The 6,136-nt window shown below is 44.4% G+C and overlaps 1 pseudogene; it reads left to right on the top strand.

Annotated features, from left to right (window-relative positions):
- The first annotated feature begins 550 nt into the window (after positions 1–550).
- LOC139564083 (G-protein coupled receptor family C group 6 member A-like) lies at positions 551–5,574 on the top strand (annotated as a pseudogene).
- The last annotated feature ends 562 nt before the right edge of the window (positions 5,575–6,136 follow it).

Here is a 6,136-nt window from a genome sequence, read left to right as displayed (position 1 = left end):
TCTAACTTGTGTGCTTTAACCATTTGTACATTGTTACAACACTGTATATATATAATATAACATTTGTAATGTCTTTATTGTTTTGAAACTTCTGTATGTGTAATGTTTACTGTTCATTTTTATTGTTTATTTGACTTTTGTATATTACCTACCTCACTTGCTTTGGCAATGTTAACACATGTTTCCCATGCCAATAAAGCCCCTTGAATTGAAATTGAATTGAGAGAGAGAGAGAGAGAGAGAGAGAGAGAGAGAGAGAGAGAGAGAGAGAGAGAGAGAGAGAGAGAGAGAGAGAGAGAGAGATGGAGGCAGAGGCAGAGAGAGAGAGAGAGAGAGAGAGAGAGAGAGAGAGAGAGAGAGAGAGAGAGAGAGAGAGAGAGAGAGAGAGAGAGAGAGAGAGAGAGAGAGAGAGAGAGAGAGAGAGAGAGAGAGAGAGAGAGAGAGAGAGAGAGAGATGGGGCAGTGAGAGAGAGGGTGTGTGAGGGAGTGTGAGAGAAACTGCAAGGAGAGACACCAAAATTGAGAATTGGACAGTACCAACAGAGAGGTGATGGCACCCATGGATGATGTTCTGCACCTGTTAGTCATCCTGTCCTTGTTGGAGACAGGCAATGCCAAAGTGGGAGACTTCAAAACACCAGGAGATATCATCATTGGAGGGCTGTTTTTCATCCATGAGGGAGTAGAGGAATCCTCCAGCCTCTCAGCACCCCATGCATCATAGTGTGTCTTTCTCTCTCTCTCTTTGTGTGTGTGATTTTATCCACATGTATGACTAAGTGTTCGTGAGAGAACTATTTACTCTGACAGGTTAACCACAGACAGTGTGATGATCCAACTATCCTTTATGTACCTTTCACACACACACACACACACACACACACACACACACACACACACACACACACACACACACACACACACACACACACACACACACACACACACACACACACACACACACACACACACACACACACACACACACACACACACACACACACACACACACACACACACACACACACACACACACACACACAAACAGGTTCAACACAGACGGGTTCATCCAGGCATTGGCTATGATCCACGCTGTAGAGTCGGCCAACAGATCCCCTGTCCTGACTGCACTAGGGATCTCTCTGGGGTACCGTATCCACGACTCCTGCTCTGATGTCACCACCGCTCTGAGGGCCTCAGCTGACTTCACACAGGTAAAGGCTCTTTAGCCAAAACGTTGGTCAGATCAATCCACAGCAAGGATAAACTATTTGTATAGTTTATCTTCCATTAGTCAGCACCTCACATAAAGGTTGTACATTCTTTACTTCACACAGGAGCCAACCACGGACTGTGGGGGAGGGGCCAACACCTCCACCTGTCCCCCACCCATCATGGCCGTCATTGGGGCCTCTTCCTCTGAGATTTCCATCGCTGTTGCCCGGCAACTCAACCTGGAGCTCATTCCTCAGGCAAGCAGTCCAATCCCACCCACAGAGTGACGATTGATGTAACAAAAGGGTTGATAAAATAATAAAGAACTGAGCTGTGGGCTTCCTGGGTAGTGCAGTGGTCTAAGGCAATGCATCGCAGTGCTAGCTGTGCCACCAGAGATTCTGGGTTTGAGCTCAGGCTCTATCACAACCGGCCTCAACCGGGAGGCCCATGGGGCGGGCGCACAATTGGCCCAGCGTCGTCCGAGTTAGGGAGGGTTTGGCCGGCAGGGATATCCTTGTCTCATCGCGCACTAGCGACTCCTGTGGCGGGCCGGGCGCAGTGCACGATGACCAGGTCGCCAGGTGTACGGTGTTTCCTCCGACACATTGGTGCGGCTTGCTTCCGGGATGGATGTGCATTGTGTCAAGAAGCAGTGCAGCTAGGTTGGGTTGTGTTTCGGAGGACGCATGGCTCTCGACCTTCGCCTCTCCTGAGTCCGTACGGGAGTTGCAGCGCAGTTCTCCTGTACTGTCTCTCTATACACACCAGTGTACTCTATGTCTGCTCAGTTCACACAGTCTTCCAACACTGTCCTTATCCAACACTGTTAGTACTAGGCCACAACACACATATTTCTAAATGCACTCTTCCTACACCACCACCAGACCCCCGTTGTGAAGGCTGCTGGGGGGCCTCTCTCCCAGATCATCCTGCTCTCTCTAGTGGGAAGTTTTGTTAGTGCTGTGTTTTTTGTAGGTCATCCCAGCAGCCTACAGTGTAAGGTATGTACGGTACACACATTTTGGGAAACACTGTTGTAATGCACTGTCGGTGACGTTGTCTGAATGTACCAGTGCTTTTTTGTGAATTCATGGTTTATTGTGTGTGTATTGTTCTTCAGGTCCCTGAAGATCCTGCTGGCCTTCCAGCTCAACCCTGACCTGAAGGATGTTCTCCGCCGCCTCTACCAACCCTATGCCATCATCTGTCTCTGCGTGGCCCTACAGGTCCTCACCTGCACCCTGTGGCTGGTCCTGCAGAGCCCCCGGGAGAAGGCCACCGTCTTCGCCACCACCGTGCTGGTCGAGTGTGACAAGGGACCCTACGTGGCGTTTGGTGCAATGTTGGGCTACATCGCTGTCCTGGCTCTTGTCTGTTTGCCTGCGCGTTTAAAGGCCGCAAGCTGCCACAGAAGTACAACGAGGCCAGGTTCATCACCTTCAGCATGCTCCTCTACCTCATGTCCTGGCTGATATTCGTGCCTGTCTATGTGACCACCTCTGGGAAGTACCTGCCAGCAGTGGAGATGGTGGTCATCCTCATCTCCAACTATGGCATCCTCAGCTGTCATTTCTTCCCCAAGTGCTACGTCATCCTCTTCAAGAAGGAGCACAACACCAAGAGTGCCTTCATGAAGAATGTGTGTTAGTTCTCCTTTAAAACTTCTTATGGCTGCAATCCCGTTAATGGGATTGATATGACAACAGCCAGTGAAAGTGCAGGGCGCCAAATTCAAACAACAGAAATCTCATAATTAAAATTCCTCAAGCATACAAGTATTTCACACCATTTTAAAGATACACTTCTTGTTAATCCCACCACAGTGTCCGATTTCAAAAAGGCTTTACAGCGAAAGCACCACAAACTATTATGTTAGGTCACCGCAAAATCACAGAAAAACACAGCCATTTTGCCAGCCAAAGACAGGAGTCACAAAAAGCAGAAATAGAGATAAAATGAATCACTAACCTTTGATGATCTTCATCAGATGACACTCATAGGACTTCATGTTACACAATACATGTATGTTTTGTTCGATAAAGTTCATATTTATATCCAAAAACCTCAGTTTACATTGGCGCCATGTTCAGAAATGCCTCCAAAATATCCAGAGAAATTGCAGAGCCACATCAAATAACAGAAATACTCATCATAAACTTTGATGAAAGATACATGTTTTACATAGAATTAAAGATACACTTCTTCTTAATGCCACCGCTTTGTCAGATTTCAAAAAGCTTTACGGCAAAAGCACAATATTCAATAATCTGAGAATAGCGTTCAGCCACAAAAGGAAGCCATACAGTTACCCGCCAAATTGTGGAGTCAACAAAAGTTATAAATAGCATTATAAATCTTCACTTACCTTTGCTGATCTTCGTCAGAATGCACTCCCAGGACTCCCACTTCCACAAGAAATGTTCGTTTTGTTCGGTAATGTCCATCATTTATGTCCAAATAGCTATTTTTGTTAGCGTGTTTAGGAAACAAATCCAAAGTCAGGAAGCGCGTTCACTAAAAGCAGACGAAATGTCAAAAAGTTCCGTAACAGTCAGTAGAAACATGTCAAACGATGTATTGAATCAATCTTTAGGATGTTTTTAACATAAATCTTCAATAAAGTTCTCAACCGGAGAATTCCATTGTCTTCAGAAGTGCGATGGAACAGAGCTCCCTCTCATGTGAACGTGCATGGTCAGAGCATGGTCAGGTCATGGTAGACCTTACTCATTCCCGTCTCCTTCGGCCCCACTCCACAGTAGAAGCATCAGACAAGGTTCTACAGACTGTTGACATCTAGTGGAAGCCGTAGGAAGTGCAAACTGACCCATATCCCACTGTGTATTCGATAGGCAATGAGTTGAAAATCGACCAACCTCAGATTTCCCACTTCCTGTTTGGATTTCTTCTCAGGTTTTTGCCTGCCATATGAGTTCTGTTATACTCAGAGACATCATTCAAACAGTTTTAGAATCCTCAGAGTGTTTTCTATCCAATAATAGTAATAATATGCATATATTAGCAACTGGGACTGAGGAGCAGGCAGTTTACTCTGGGCACCTCTGGGCACCTTTCATCCAAGCTACTCAATACTACCCCTGCAGCCATAAGAAGTTAAGAGCATTACTGACTCTAGCTCTGTCTCTGAGACTTCAGTCTCTCAGACAGAAGGCAAGTGCACCAGTCACCCTTACTCCATCAGTTCACCTTCCTTCTTCATGTCTCCTCCACCAATAGAACCCACAGCACCTCAGAACTGCTGGTCCGTTGGCCAGAACATTCAGAGCATTGACACTGCAACCCATTGCACTGTAGTAGACCATGGAGTGTTTGTCACAGGTTAGCTGACTCGACCACACTGTCTGAGGAGAAGCATGAGCCTATGAGTGGAGTGGACCAGTGTCTGGAACTTTTACTTCTTACAGTACATCACACGGTGTGTCTCTGTGATCCTCTCTTTGGTTTGACTGTTCCCATTTTGCTTAGTCTACTGGTATGTTTTTTCCCAAGTGGGTTGTTTTTACATTCAAGTCAATTTGGGTAACACTTTATTTGACACTGATATGTACATGACAGTGTCATAAACAAACAATCTCTGTCATACGGTGTTATGTTCATCTATCAATAGTTGTATTGGTTAAGCGTCAATGGTGTACAGGGTTGATTTATTTCTGAACTGCATATGGGGCGGCAGGTATCCTAGTGGTTAGAGCATTGGACAAGTAACTGAAAGGTTGCTAGATTGAATCGCCGAGTTGACAAGGTAAGAATCTGTCCTTCTGCCCCTGAACAAGGCAGTTAACCCACTGTTCCTAGGCCGTAATCGAAAATCTGACTTGCCTAGTTAAATAAAGGTAAAATATGAATAAGTAATAAATACAATTTCTATACTGTGTGAAATGTTCTAACTAAGTATCATGGAGGATGTTGGTATTTGCTGTGGATATGTTGTGTGTTGGATCCCTGAATAGTCCGTTTCTATGTGTAATACAAACAGCATTTCTATCTATTATGGGAGCTGATGCAGCAGGACACAAATTAGATATATTGAAAACATGTGTCACGCCCTGACCGTAGAGATCCTTTTTATGTCTCTATTTTGGTTGGTCAGGGCGTGAGTTTGGGTGGGCATTCTATGTCTGGTGTTCTATGTTGTCTATTTCTTTGTGTTTGGCCGTGTGTGGTTCTCAATCAGAGGCAGCTGTCTATCGTTGTCTCTGATTGAGAACCATATTTAGGTAGCCTGTTTTCCCACTTTGAGTTGTGGGTGATTATTTTCTGTTTTAGTGTCTGTTCACCTTGCAGAACTGTTTCGTTTTCTCCTCGTTGTTATTTTTGTGTAGTGTTCAGTTTCAATTATGACGAACACTTACCACGCTGCATTTTGGTCCTCTTCTCCTTCACCAGACAAGAATCGTTACAACATGTATACAATGAACGCTATAGTTGGAATTTCTGTCACTGTTTCTTAATGCATGATTGGTTTGAATTGAATAGAATTTAATTCGTTTTGGGCAACAGACATATACAACAAAATGTACAATGTGAACCCAGAGGATATCACTTGAAAGTATTAATTAAAACGCTTGTTTCCAAAGTGGTCCTCGATGGTAAAAACAATAACACATATAATGATTAAAAGACAAGACAAAATTACAAACAACCATAAATACATTCATTTATATTGACATCCTAAAAAGTGACACTACTCACTGCGCTTCTCCCTAACCTTAAAATCAACAATCTATTAATCTATTAATTGCATATCATACCGATCCTTCAAATAAATACACCTGACCAGCAGTAGGAGGCACAAGGGGCAGTGGAGTGGTTTCCCTTACTTAGACAACCTTGTACAAATGAAAAACTTTGCCCTCTTTTTAAAGCTATTTTCCAAGGAAGGCTATTCCATAAACAA

The sequence above is a fragment of the Salvelinus alpinus genome, chromosome 35 (assembly GCF_045679555.1).
Source record: "Salvelinus alpinus chromosome 35, SLU_Salpinus.1, whole genome shotgun sequence".
NCBI lineage: Eukaryota > Metazoa > Chordata > Actinopteri > Salmoniformes > Salmonidae > Salvelinus > Salvelinus alpinus.
This window is presented reverse-complemented; position numbering and strand designations above follow the sequence as displayed.